The sequence below is a fragment of the Lithobates pipiens genome, unplaced genomic scaffold, assembly GCF_037356315.1.
Source record: "Lithobates pipiens isolate NorthernLeopardFrog02 unplaced genomic scaffold, aLitPip1_a1.2 Scaffold_23, whole genome shotgun sequence".
Lineage (NCBI taxonomy): Eukaryota > Metazoa > Chordata > Amphibia > Anura > Ranidae > Lithobates > Lithobates pipiens.
In genome coordinates, this window is record NW_027507785.1 from 292319569 (window position 1) to 292332800 (window position 13232).

Below are 13232 nucleotides of genomic sequence, written 5' to 3' on the forward strand. Positions count from 1 at the left end.
TCCAGGCAATGATAACATTATTAAAACTATCCCCCCCCCCCCCCCCCCCCACTGATTATTATCTATTTTTCTAGGCCGCAGAGGTCTCCAAACTTTCTAAACAAAGGACCAATTTACTGTGCTTCAAACTTTAGGGGGGCCGGACTGTGGCCATTGGGAGTACAAAATGGCCAAGTATCAGTGGGAATAAACTCTCCCATCAATGGGTGTTATTGGGAAGGATTTTGGCTCATCATTGGTGCTATTGGGATAAATTGTCCCCCATCATTGGTGTCATTGGGCCCCATTGTTGGTGTCCTTGGGAGGAACTGTGCTCCATCGTTGATGTCACTGGTAGGCATTGTGCCCTTCGTTGTTGTCAGTGAACAAAATAGCAACCCAAGGGCCACATAAAAGCAAGCAAAGGACCCATCTGGCCCCAGGGCCGCAGTCTGGAGACTACTGTTCTAGGTATGGTCTAAAACAAAGCTGGATTCCAGGACAGGTAAGTGTCCTAATATTAAAAGTCAACAGCTACAGTATGTATAAACTACATTTTTTTGAGGGGGGGGGGGGGGGGGGCGGAACTCCGCTTGAAATGGTTTGCTCAATCCTGTAACTGACACTTTTGCAGGTTGTTTGGTAAAGGAAGTTGAAAAACAAAAGGCTGACTAGCAGGATCACCAGGTGAAAATAAAGTAGAAAAAAAACAAAAACGAATGGAGCTACCACATCTGCCAATAAATTATATAAATGATACCTGAAAGCCAACACTTAATAAGCATTTGCAGCTTAAAGTGGTTGTAAACCCGAAAAAACAAAAAACAAAAAAACAAATAAAAAAAACAATGCTTGTAAGACAAAGGCATAATGACATAGCTCCCAACTGTCCCTGATTTCGAGGGACTGTCCCTGATTTGGAGCAATGTCCCTCTGTCCCTCTTTCACCCTCATTTACCCTCATTTGTCCCTCATTTTGGTCTGATCTATATAGTTGTATATAAAATGCACTTTTTATCTTTCAAAAAGTGTTTTGAAGTGCTAAGTCTTTCATCCAAATTCTAAATTGCTGCATTTGTAAATTTTAAAAGCCAATATAAAGGAATAGTAGTGGTAGAAAAAAAGTACCTTGAGAAATTAAATTAACCTTTTTTTTGGTTAATTCTCCTTTAAGGGGCATGGCTCGGGGGGCGTGTCCTATGCCTACACACATTTGCTAGTAGGTGTCCCTCATTCTCCTCTTAAAATGTTGGGAGGTATGTAATGAGCTAGTATGCATCGCATACTAGCTCATCATTAAATACTTACCCTAGATCGAAGCTGTTGCAGCATCCCCGCACACCGCTGTGACCGGCGACATGTCTCCCTGAGTTATTTCACTCCCACTCCTGCAAGCGGGAGCTGTCAGTCACGGCACGGCTGCTGAAGAAACGGCACAAGCGGGCTGTTTCTTCAGTGCCCATGTGCCCATAACGCCGGTGCAAGCATATATGGTAAATATCTCCTAAACGGTGCAAATTTAGGAAATATTTACAGTACCTATAGGTAAGCATTATTATAGACTTACCTGTAGGTACAAGTGGTGTAACTAGGTTTACAAACACTTTTAACAGTTGCTTTCTTTTTGGGATAAATGAATAAAAGCTGATCATTGTAAGCATCCCTGTCAGTGTTACCCTCTATCACTTTTGCAGGTTGTTTAGTAAAGGAAGTTGAAAAACAAGAGGGTTGCTGGAAAAACAAATGCAGACATTGCATCTAATGCTGATTTTTTTTCCTTCAGGTTTACCAAAACCATGTAGTAGAAGGGCCTGCCTGATTGCAGACACATTGAAACTCCTAACATTTGACCTCATATTATAAGGTTTTGGTAAATCTGAAGGAAAAACTCAGCAGAAAAACTGATAGTGTGTACAGTATGGGGTTTAAAGGGGTTGTAAAGGTAAATATTTTATTCTATGCATTAAGGTGAAAAAACATCTGACAGTGCTTTACTTACCTGACCCGTCGAAAGTCCCACGCTCACCCCAACGTCCTCTTCACCGCTCAGCCTGGCCGCTGATTGGCTACAGTGGATGGATTGAAAGCAGAGCAGCCATTGGCTCACGCTGCTGTCAATCACATCCAATGATGCGGCACGCCGGGGGCGGGGCCGAGTGATACAGCGAGTGGCTATAGCCGCCGGCTGTATCACGAGAGCGCGCCCACAAGTGCTTCTCACCATGCCACAGAGCTCGCATGAACGTGAGAAGTACCTGCGGGAGGAAGCAGAGACAGCCGCCGAGGGACCCCAGAAGAGCAGGTTCGGGGCCACTCTGTGCAAAACGAGCTGCACAGTGGAGGTAAGTAGAACATGTTTATTTAAAAAAAAAAAAAAAAAAAATAACTTTACAATCCCTTTAAGAATTGGTAAACTGCTATATTTTACGTTTTTGCTTTTTAAGTTTAGATCGGCTTTACGTATCCATCATTTCCTCTTATTTTCACACATTTGGATATCGTGGTGACAATTCTTGCTTATTTTAGAAGTACGGAAGAGCCGGCTGTGTTGGTTTGTGGAGGCGATGATCTCGCTCACTGATGGGCTTGGAATTAGGTGAAGTGCTGTACATGGGGCGATTGATGAGTTAATCTGGGAGGGAGCACTATGCTGTGTCTTGCGTGGGGTGGGACAAGCTGAATGCATTCAGACTGCTTGCAAGTTGTAACCAGCATCTCTCCCCACACTGCTGTCATCTGCTGCCTCTCACACACAGGGAGGATATTAACTGTGACCAACAACATGCCCACAGATCTCCACCAAACAGGCCAGATGCTTCTGCTGCATCGACCAGCGCCGCTCACCTGTACAAACCACAAAGGTGTCTGACTTGGGGAAGACCGAGCTTGGTAAGTACGGCCGTTCTATAAATCTATTGATTCTGCTAAACCTCTTTTTTTTTTTTTTACTTATACAATTTTCATATATTTTTTTGTCTTCTTTTGCATGTCCATTTCCAGCATGCTTTTGTAGTACGGCTATAAGTTAGTAATTAAGAGAATTGTTGCAGCTTTTAACTGTATTTTAAACTTTTAAAAAACTTTTAGCAAGTGCAAACAAATTATTACTATTTACTTCTTACATCTTGCCAAGACTTGTGTATAACCGGAAGAAGAATTAAAGCTGGATACACACTACGGCAAAACCTTGGTTTGAGAGTAACTTGGTTTGAGAGCATTTTGCAAGACAATATATCAAGTCAAAATAAATTTTGACTTGATATACAAGTGATGTCTTCATATACAAGTAGTGTCATGTCACAACTGAGTGTAAAAGAGTAGAGAGGCGTCTCTAAGTGTAGCAATATGATTACATTTATTGAATTTTAGCAACATATTGCTACACTTAGAGGCGCCTCTCTTCTCTGTTATACTCTGTAGCTCCTGCTGGATTTTGCTTCTAATCCCCTTGTGGAGGCTTCTATTTGTGGATGGATGTTTTATGGTTACACAACTTGATCACATTGCTATAATTTTTTTATATAGACTATATAAACTGAAGGTCCTATGAATAAATGGTTCAAATGGTTCAATCATTTGAGTTTCTATTATTTCTTATGGGGAAATTTTCTTTGATATACAAGTGTTTTGGATTACAAGCATGTTTCTGGAACTAATTATGCTCACAATCCAAGGTTTTACTGTATACAATTTTCTGTAGATTTTTTTTTCCTTCGGATTTACCAAAACCATATAATATGAGGTCAAACCTTAAAGAGGAAGTAAACACTCTGGCAAAACAATAAATAAACAACCTGCAAGACAAAGGAATAATGAGCTAGTATGCATAGCATACTAGCTCATTATAAATGACTTACCTGAGATCGAAAGCGGTAAGCGTAAGTGAAAGAGCCCCCAAAGCGGTCCTCGTTCCCCTCCTCCGTTGCTGCCATATCTGACTTCTGGGTATTGGGGCTCCGGCGCTGTGACTGGCTGGAGCCGCAATGACGTCACTCCCGCGCATGCAGGTGGGAGCCGCCACTAACGGCATAGTCGCCATTAGAAACGGCATGCTCAATGCGCCTGCGTGCCATTGTCTAAGGCGCATGCGCCGTAGACATCGGTGCCTGTCTGCAAATATCTCCTAAACCATGTAGGTTAAGGAGATATTTCTTGGACCTACAGGTAAGCCTTAATCTAGGCTTACCTGAAGGTAAAAGTGGTCTGTAAGGGTTTACAACCACTTTAAGTCTACTTTCACACTGAGGCATTGGCAGTAAAGCACCGCTATTTTTAGTGGCGCTTTAATGTAGTTTTTGCAGAGGCTGCTAGCGGGGTGCTTTTAACCCCTGCTACCAGCCGGAAAAGGGTTTAAACGGCTCCCGCAAAATGCCGCTGCAGCAGCGCGATGCTGGCGGTACGGCGGAGCTGCCCATTGATTTCAATGGACAGGGGCTCTTTAGGAGCGGTGTATACACTGCTCCTACAGCGCTGCAAAGATGCAGCTTGCATGACTTTTTATGGCATCCTGCCAGCGCACCGCTCCAGTGTGAAAGCACTCTGGCTTTCACATTGGAGTGAGAGGAGAGGCTCTATGCAGGTGCTATAGCGTCTGTAAAGCACCTCAGTGTGAAAGCAGCCAAAGAGTTTAAATTAGTATGCAATCAGGCAGGCCCGTGCACTACATGGTTTTGGTAAATCTAAAGGAAATTAGACAACAAAAGTTGTATAGGGTCTTACAGTGTTACGTTTGAAGGGCAGGGTGGGAATGAAAGCTAACTTTGCATTGGTGGGTTTGGATGATGCACTTGTTAGTTGCAAGAAGGGAGACTTAACTGAGGCAACGTAAAGCATTTTTAATTTCAAAAGCAAACATGTATTATATTTCAGCTTACCAGTCCTAACATGTGGTGGCTGCATTGGTTTTCTTTATTTGTATTTATTTAATTTTCACCTGGTGATCTGTTAAGTAAAGCAGTCCATACATGGATCGAATTACGAAATAATTTCTTAGGGAAATCATAACAAAAATTTTCTTTAGAATTTTGCACCATTAGTGGGCTGCAGCAACGGGCAATTTTCGTGCGGCCATCGAATTTAAGTGATCAGGCATTTTGGACATTTTTGGAAAAACCGAACAAATTTTTAATCAATGATGGGAAAATCGTGCGAGAAATATAATCGAAAAATAAATGTGCATGAGCTGTGACCTAGAAAGAAAAGAAGATTCCCGGTCACAAAAATTATTTTCTGTAGCAACGTGAGGTGAAATTGAAGGCTTAGTTGGTCAAATTTCTAAATCAATGGCGGCCATTGTCGGATCACAAAATGCACGGAATGTCTGATTTTCGAAAGAAAATGCATTTGGAATTGGACCCATGTATGTTTAGTCTGTTATTGTTCAGCTTACTTTAACAGACGAAGCTGCTCAGCAAAAATGGCATTTGGAGGGTTTAGACAAACCATCTAGCGCTCACGGGGGTGCTTAAAATGGTTTTTATTAATGTATGTAAAATCTTTGTGTACTTACGCACAGTACTGATGTATGAAAATCAGATATAAAACACAAGGATAGGCACATGTGCAGTTTTACATGTAGGCATACACACATGTAAACATTCTTCTAGCTTTATTTTAGTCAAGGACATGTCCCTGATTTCGAGGCACTGTCCCTGATTTGGAGCAATGTCCCTCTGTCCCTCTTTCCTCCTCATTTGTCCCTCATTTTGATCTGATCTATATAGTTGTATATAAAATGCACTTTTTATCTATCAAAAAGTGTTTCCCAGTTCTAAACCTTTCATCTGATTTCTAAATTGTTGCATTTGTAAATTTCAAAAGCCAATATAAAGGAATAGCAGTGGTAAAAAAAAGCAGTCGTGGGTTTAAAGAGGAAGTAAACCCTGATGGGTTTACTTCCTCTTTGATTCCCTGCAAAGGTAAAGCATAATGGACTACTATGCATCGCATAGTAGTCCATTATGTGTCACTTACCTGACACAGGAGCCAGCGAAGTCACCCCTGTCCCCTTGTGTACGGAGCCTCCATCTTCTCAGTGGGTCTCGCTGCTCCGACGCTGTCATTAGACGGAGCCGTGATGACGTCACTCCCGCGCATAAGAGCACGGGAGCCGCCACTTGCGGCATATCGCCGTTAACAGTGGCACGCTCAGTGCGCCTGCATGCCGCTGTCTACGGCGCATGTGCCGTAGACAGCGGTGCCTGTCTTTTGGCAAATATCTCCTAAACTGTGTAGGTTTAGGAGATATTTCTTGGACCTACAGGTAAGTCTTAATCTAGGCTTACCTGTAGGTCAAAGTGATTTGTAAGGGTTTACAACCACTTTAAGTAATCTTGTTTTTTTGTAAAATTCTCCTTTAAGGGGGGCGTGGAAAGGGGTGTGTCCTATGCCTGCATACTTTTGCTGATAGGTGTCCCTCATTCCCATCTCAAAATGTTGGGAAGTATGATCAAGGGAGTGTGGCGTATGTGTGTAAGAATACTGATCTGTACGCAGCACACGTTTACGTGCCTGTGTGTACAGGGCCATTAAAAGCAATGGGCTACATTTAGATCAGTAAACAAAATGCCAGAATGTCCTTAAAAAACATGATGCTTTTAGGTGTCGGTGTGCAAGAGGTCTTTTTCCGAAAAGGAATAAAATAAAAAACTGTTGTAAAATGTTAGCTGGAGTTCAGCTTTAATTTGTTAATCAACTGACAGTCCTAGTCTTTGCTCCTACATAGAGTGGAGGAACCATAGGACAATGTTTTTTTTTGGTTGGATCACCAGGCAGGACCGTCTTATTGAGCGGGCACCTCTGGACACTGCTCATGGGCCCTAGGTGCACATGGGGCCCCATCAGGGCCAGTTCTGATCTAGGGAGATGCGGCAATGCTTAGATCAGGTGGCATGGTAACTGCATTACACACAAGTAACTTTTGCTTTGTTAGCAGCTGAGCTCGGGCTGAGCGGGCACCGGTCCGGCAGCAACCTCTGCCAGTGCCTGCCATCTCCAAGCTGTCACCTGAGTCTCTGACCATTGCCGAATGCTAGTCTTGATGGCTCCGCCTCCTCCCAGCCGGTGTTCTGTCAATAAACCAGCTCGCCAAAATCTCCAATCACGGCACTTCCGGTGACTCTCCCGCAGAAGTAATTGGAGATTTGGACGAGTTACCTGTTTTCACAAAACCCCGTCAGCATATACATTATGGTACATGCTATAATGAGTAAACATTGTTAGTCCCAGACTCTTATAACCAACAAAATAGCCACCTCCTGTCGAAGCGGCCAACTCGTTGTGTACCATATTGTATACGCTGCCGATGCAAACAGATAACTTCTGGAAATCTCCAATTACAGAGAAGAGTCACTGGAAGTGACGTAATTGGAGATTTTGATGAGTTGGCTCTTTTGACAGAACACTGGCAGTCCGTGGCTGGGAGTGGGTGCACCGTGCACTGTGCGGTATGAATGAATGAAATACTTGTATAGCGCACAATGCAAACTGAATCGCCTCTAGGCCATACATGCCCATCCCATACCTCCCAACATTTTGAGATGGAAATGAGGGTCACCTACTAGAAAACGTATGCAGGCATAGGACACGCCCCCTGCCACACCCCCTTAAATGGGAAATAACCCCCAAAAAAAAGTCAATTAAATCCTCAAGTGCTTTTTTTTTACCACAATTATGCCTTTATATTGGCTTTTAAAATTGAAAAATGCAGCAATTTCGATTTTTTTTTGAAAGATAAAAAGTGTTTTTGCCCCGCCTCCTTGTGATCTAGCCAATCCCTGCTGTTCCGGTGCCAACAGACCCACCCATACTCCACCCACTAATGTGGACACACACAGGGCTGTGCTAGAAGTTCAAAATGTGTATGTACAGGGGGCAACAAATTGGAGGACACACACACAAACACACACACACACTAGATGCTGCAAAATTGGTGAGTGAGTCCAGTGTCCACCCCCCCCGCCCCCCCACAACCTTGACAATTGCATATGTCCCTCTCTGGCCTCTGTTGCTGTGAGTCTCTGATTGCAAAAGATCACCACTTCTCTGAAAAGCAATCCCCACATGGGTTTGACAGGCGGTGAGGAGGCGATATGCCATCTCCTTACCACAAGTTTTAAACCCTTAAATGCTGCATCACCCCACCACAACCACATACATTGCACGCGGTTGTGGGGAGGTTGAAGCCCGGGTCCTTTATTTGAATGGGTTGTGTTTTGATGCCCGCCAAATGCAACTGGGAGTATATTTCTTGCCGCAGTCACAAAGCAAAGCATCATCCCTGCAGCATGTGGGCACCCCCAGGGGCTGCCTTGTCAGATAATGGTTTATTCACTCCCAGCTGCGTTACAACAATGTTTTTTTTTTTTTTTAAAGTGGATATAAACCCGAAATTTTTTATTTATTTTTTGTCTGGCACAATATAGAGTATGGGATTTCAGATCGGCTGTGCCCAGTCTTGCCACAAAGAGTTAATTCAGCTCTGAGCAATCCTCATATCTTTTTTCAGTGAAATAATACGGACAAACTGTGAAATCTTTGTCCTTCCCCCTTGCTGTGAGTGACCAGTGATTTACATATCTCGTGCACTAGCCCAAGACATGCATTATTTTTTAATTCCCACCCACACTCCTTTCATCAGCAGCTCTGCAAGGATTGGCTGTTCCACACCTCAGCATGATTGGGCATGGTGAAGTCATGTGGGGACTTTTCTGAGTTTTGACTGGATGTTAGTGATCATAGCAGAAGTTCAGTGTAAGAAATACACAGGAGAAAATGCATGTTGATAAGGGGAGTGTAGAGGTGGGCGGGAGTCTACTGACATCAAGACTCCACCCACTGAACCCTGGAAAACAGACCCACCCACAAAATCTGCAGTTTTTCGGGTCTCATAGCAGACAGAGGGGAGACATTTGACAGATAAGTATACATGCAGGAGGCATCTATATCCTTCTAGATAACCAATATTGCAGTGGTTTAGAAAGGATGAGAGTGGGTTTACATCCACTTTAAACAAACTTTTTTGAAATATCACACTGATATGTTATAGAGTTCAACTGGCCGCTGTGCGGTACAATGTGGAGGTGGTAGATTATCTCGCACTGTGTTGTGCTGAAAAAAGTACTGCATGCGGTCAATTAAAAAAAAAAAAAATTTCATTCAGCATGCACCACTGCAACTCAGCGGTGTGAACTGAACATCCCAGAAACAAAACATTTTGCCTTGTTGTGTGGTGAGACTGCTGAAATAGCCACCCATCGCATCTGGTGTGAATATACCTTAACCACTTGCCACTCACTCGCAGTAGTTTTATGGAAGGTGGGTGGCATGGGCAGGCTTCTGGGTTTTTGCGGTGCGCATGCATGACCCCTGCCAACCCCTTGATGGTTTTGGCAGAAACCTGCTGATCAGCTGTGTCCAATCACAGCACAGAGTTCTTTACAAAATGTAATTGGGGCAGGCTTGTAGGGGCCCCAGTGCATTAGGGGCCCCAGTGCATTACTTTGCCCAGGGGCCCATGGTGATATTATGATGGCCCGGTCACCAGGTGAAAATAAAGGAAAAAAGCCCAAAAAAATACATTCATCACATTTAAAGATTGGTAAGCTGCAATATATTACATTTCTGCTTTTAGATTTAAATCACTAGTAAAAAGGCTTGAATTAAATCAACTCGATTTAAATCCTAATTTTTAAAGAGCAACTGTCATCTCTGTCCCGCAGCGGCGGCTCCTCTGACCTGCTGTTGACTTTCAGTTCCATTCACTTTAATGGGACGGCTGGTGATGCAGCAGCAGGTGAGTGGATGCCCGCTAACAGGTGCTGCCATGACGGATCTGAAATGACAGGTGCTCTTTACATGTAAGGACTTATTCTTGCTGCTAATAAGAATCTTTAATATTTGCAAACAAAATGAAGGTTTCCTATTTAGAATAATAAGCTGTCAGGTTAGTAAAACAGTAATTAATTCAATCATACAGTTTGTAGTGTACATAGATTTGCAAAACAATGGGACCAAGGAATATTCTTCAACTTCATTTTATCTCATGGGTACTGTGACAATGTGTGAATGCATCAATGCAGTGCATGTTATCTCATCTTTCAGAGCTTGGATTCATTGAATGAGTTTACCAAAAAATTTAACTTGCAGAATATACAGCTTTGTGCTACATAACTAAGCTCCATTGCATGCTGAATAAACTAAATGATTAATGTATCCTAAATAGAAAACAATCTTTAGATAGATTTTTTACTCCAAAAGCATTTTATTAAAATAAATTTGATAAAAAAAATAAAAAATCGATTTGAATCAAAAGAATCCAATTTAAATGAAAAAAAAATCAGATTTCTTTTTTTTAAATCATTGATTTTTTTTCACCCTGAGATTAAGTAAAAGGTGTTGTCCTATGTTATTGCACATCTTCTTTGATATATGTTGCATTTAGGAGGGACACAGCTGAGCCCCTGCCCTCTCCATCAGTCCAGCGTACCTCCGCCACCTCACTCCCAGTGACAGCATGGGATCTCAACGTGCACTTAGTGTGGGCCTCATACGTGTACTTAATTAACTCCTTCTGCCTCCCATGCCATGTGGCTAGGTCTATGGAGTCCCCTTGCTGCAGGTTCAGTTCCAATTATTTTTGGGGGAATCAACCTCTAGGGAGGGAGCCAGATCACCAACCCCCTGGCTACTGGAGGATTGGCCACCATTGCCGGGTACCACGTGTCTCGATGTCATGACCGGAACTTCCCACCAGACTCCTGGGATGTAGGACATCAGTTTGGCCTAGGCTAGAAATCAGAAAGCAACTGAAGAAATGTAAAAAAATAAATGTTTAAACCAAGTAAACATAATATACTTTGCTTTTTTTATTTACTAATGCTAGCAGCATGAGGATTACAATAGTTAATGTTGATTTAGAGAGTTTAGTTCTGCTTTAAAAACTACCAAAAAGCCACCTTAAAGCGGAGTTCCACCCAAAAGTGGAATTCCGCTCGTTGTACCCTGCCCCCCCCCGGTGCCACATTTGGCACCTTTTGGGGGGGGGGACAGGATAATACAGGTATCCTGTTCCCACTTCCGGGAGCCTCAGCCGCGGGTATTGATGTCCCCGACTGGGCTCCCTCCTCCTCCTCCTCCCTCCTTCTTCCCCCTTCCCGACTGCCAGGCCAGTAGGAGAGCGGAGCGGAGTCTCACGCAATGCTCAGTAGGATTCCCGGCCGTGAAGCCATAAAGGCTTCACTGCCAGGTTCCCTTACTTGTAACAGAGGCGGCATGCACCCGGCAGCTGATGGAAACATCAGCTGTGGTGCCGACATCGCTGGACTCCAGGACAGGTAAGTGTCCTACTATTAAAAGGCAGCAGCTGCAGTATGTGCAGCTGCCGGCTTTTAATTTTTGCAGCGGAGGGCGGACCTCCGCTTTAATTTCCCCTTCTTAATTGACTCCAATGTGGTGAATTTCCACTGAATTTGTCCAATTTTGTGCCAAAATTTCAGGGAAATTAAACTTTCAATTTCACTTATCCCTATGAGTGAGTCATTTCACAGGAACCGCTATGGAATTGGCATGTGAACAAGTGTACCATGTGCTTGCTTAACCTCTGCTGTACCGCAGGTGTCTTTTACAGAGTAATAAATGAAGATATTTAAGCGCATGTGTGGAGTTGCGGATCATCTTCTATTAATTGTGCTCATCCTGAACCCAACGGTTCTGGAAGATTTTCTTATATTTCAGGGTAGTAGCCAGGCACTGCCCGAGGGCCCTATGCCACTAGGGGACCCGATCAGGGTTGCCAGCCTCAGTAAAACCAGGGACAGTATGTAAAAATTTGTGTTTTTTTTACATCTGTCTTTGAAATGTCCCTTACCGACACCCCTTTGGTCTAAAAATCCGAGATTATAGCTGCCCCACTTCTCCAGTACCTTCTCAGTCAATAGAAACATGTATGTGTATACTGTGTGATTGTATCCTGTGTGTGTGTGTGTTTGTGTATACTGTGTAGCCCCATAATCTCTGATTGCCTGGGTGCCCCATAATCTCCTATTGCCCAGGGGCCCCATGAGTTGTCAGTCTGCCCCTGGTAATAGCACTTTTTTTTTTATTTGATGGACCACATGTTTCAAGTAACTGTACTTAGTGGGTCACTATTGGTGCCAGGATAAGCGCCGGCACCATTAAAAACTCATATAACAAGGGCGGCCCCATATTTCTTGTGTCCTTGTGTTCCCTTTAAATTTTTGCATGCTCTGTCACCCTCAAAGACCTGCTGATTGTCCAGGTCTGCAGGTGGATGTAATGACCATCTGTGCACATATAAAGCTTGACTTTGTACTATTGGCGGCTCTGTAACAATGTTTCTGCAATAGAATGTGTGATGCCAGTTCCTTTTTCAAGGACATGAGGGCCAACCCCCCCCCCCCCCCCCCCCCGCATGGTTTATGCATCTTATCTGAACTCTGCATTACCCTGTACCACACTCTTCTTTCCTACACTGGAAGGGTTAGTGCTGTCGCCATCTCACCCACTTTGGGCACTCGGTTCAGACCGTGGGAACTGTGTCACTACACACCCTTTTGGTACAGCCAGGAGAATATGTAATTATTGTAAATGCACTTCTATTACCCTGACTGTATAAAACGTGACTGTGAAAATACGTTTCCTGATTCTGAATATGGTGCAAACAGGGCCGGACTGGGAATGATAACCAGCCCTGGAAATTATTACATACCAGCCCCATAGCATTATTATACCAGCCCAGAAGCATAACGTCATTATTGTCTTGTTCATAAAAGAGAAAACCACACATTTTAAAGCATATTTTAAGAGTGCATTATATATGGATAGGACACATATAAAAGCACATAGGGAGATATATATATCTTGTTGGCAGGTGATCATTCAATGAATCCAAGCTCTGCAAGATAACGTGCACTGCATTGGTGTCACAGTAACCAAGAATATTACTTATCCCATTGTTTTGAAAATCTATGTACACTAAAAACTGTATTTGCTGTATTCACTGTTTTACTAACCTGACAGCTTATTATTCTAAATGGGAAACCTTCATTTTGTTTGCAAATATTAAAGATTCTAACTACCAGCAAGAATGAGTCCTTACATTTAAAGAGCACCTGTCATTTCAGATCCACCATGGCAGCACCTGTTAGCGGGCATCCACTCGCCTGCTGCCCCCACGTCACCCTAACCTTGTTGTGTCACCGCCACATCACCAGCCATCCCATTAAAGTGAATGG

At 43.3% G+C, this 13232-nt stretch overlaps 1 protein-coding gene across 1 annotated transcript in view; it reads left to right on the plus strand.

Annotated features, from left to right (window-relative positions):
* The first annotated feature begins 2635 nt into the window (after positions 1-2635).
* Positions 2636-13232, plus strand: part of LPAR3 (lysophosphatidic acid receptor 3) — a 63664-nt gene continuing 53067 nt past the window's right edge. The window contains exon 1 of the mRNA XM_077450335.1: positions 2636-2868. The gene's annotated coding sequence lies outside the window, so the exon portion shown is untranslated. The remainder of the gene's footprint in view (positions 2869-13232) is intronic.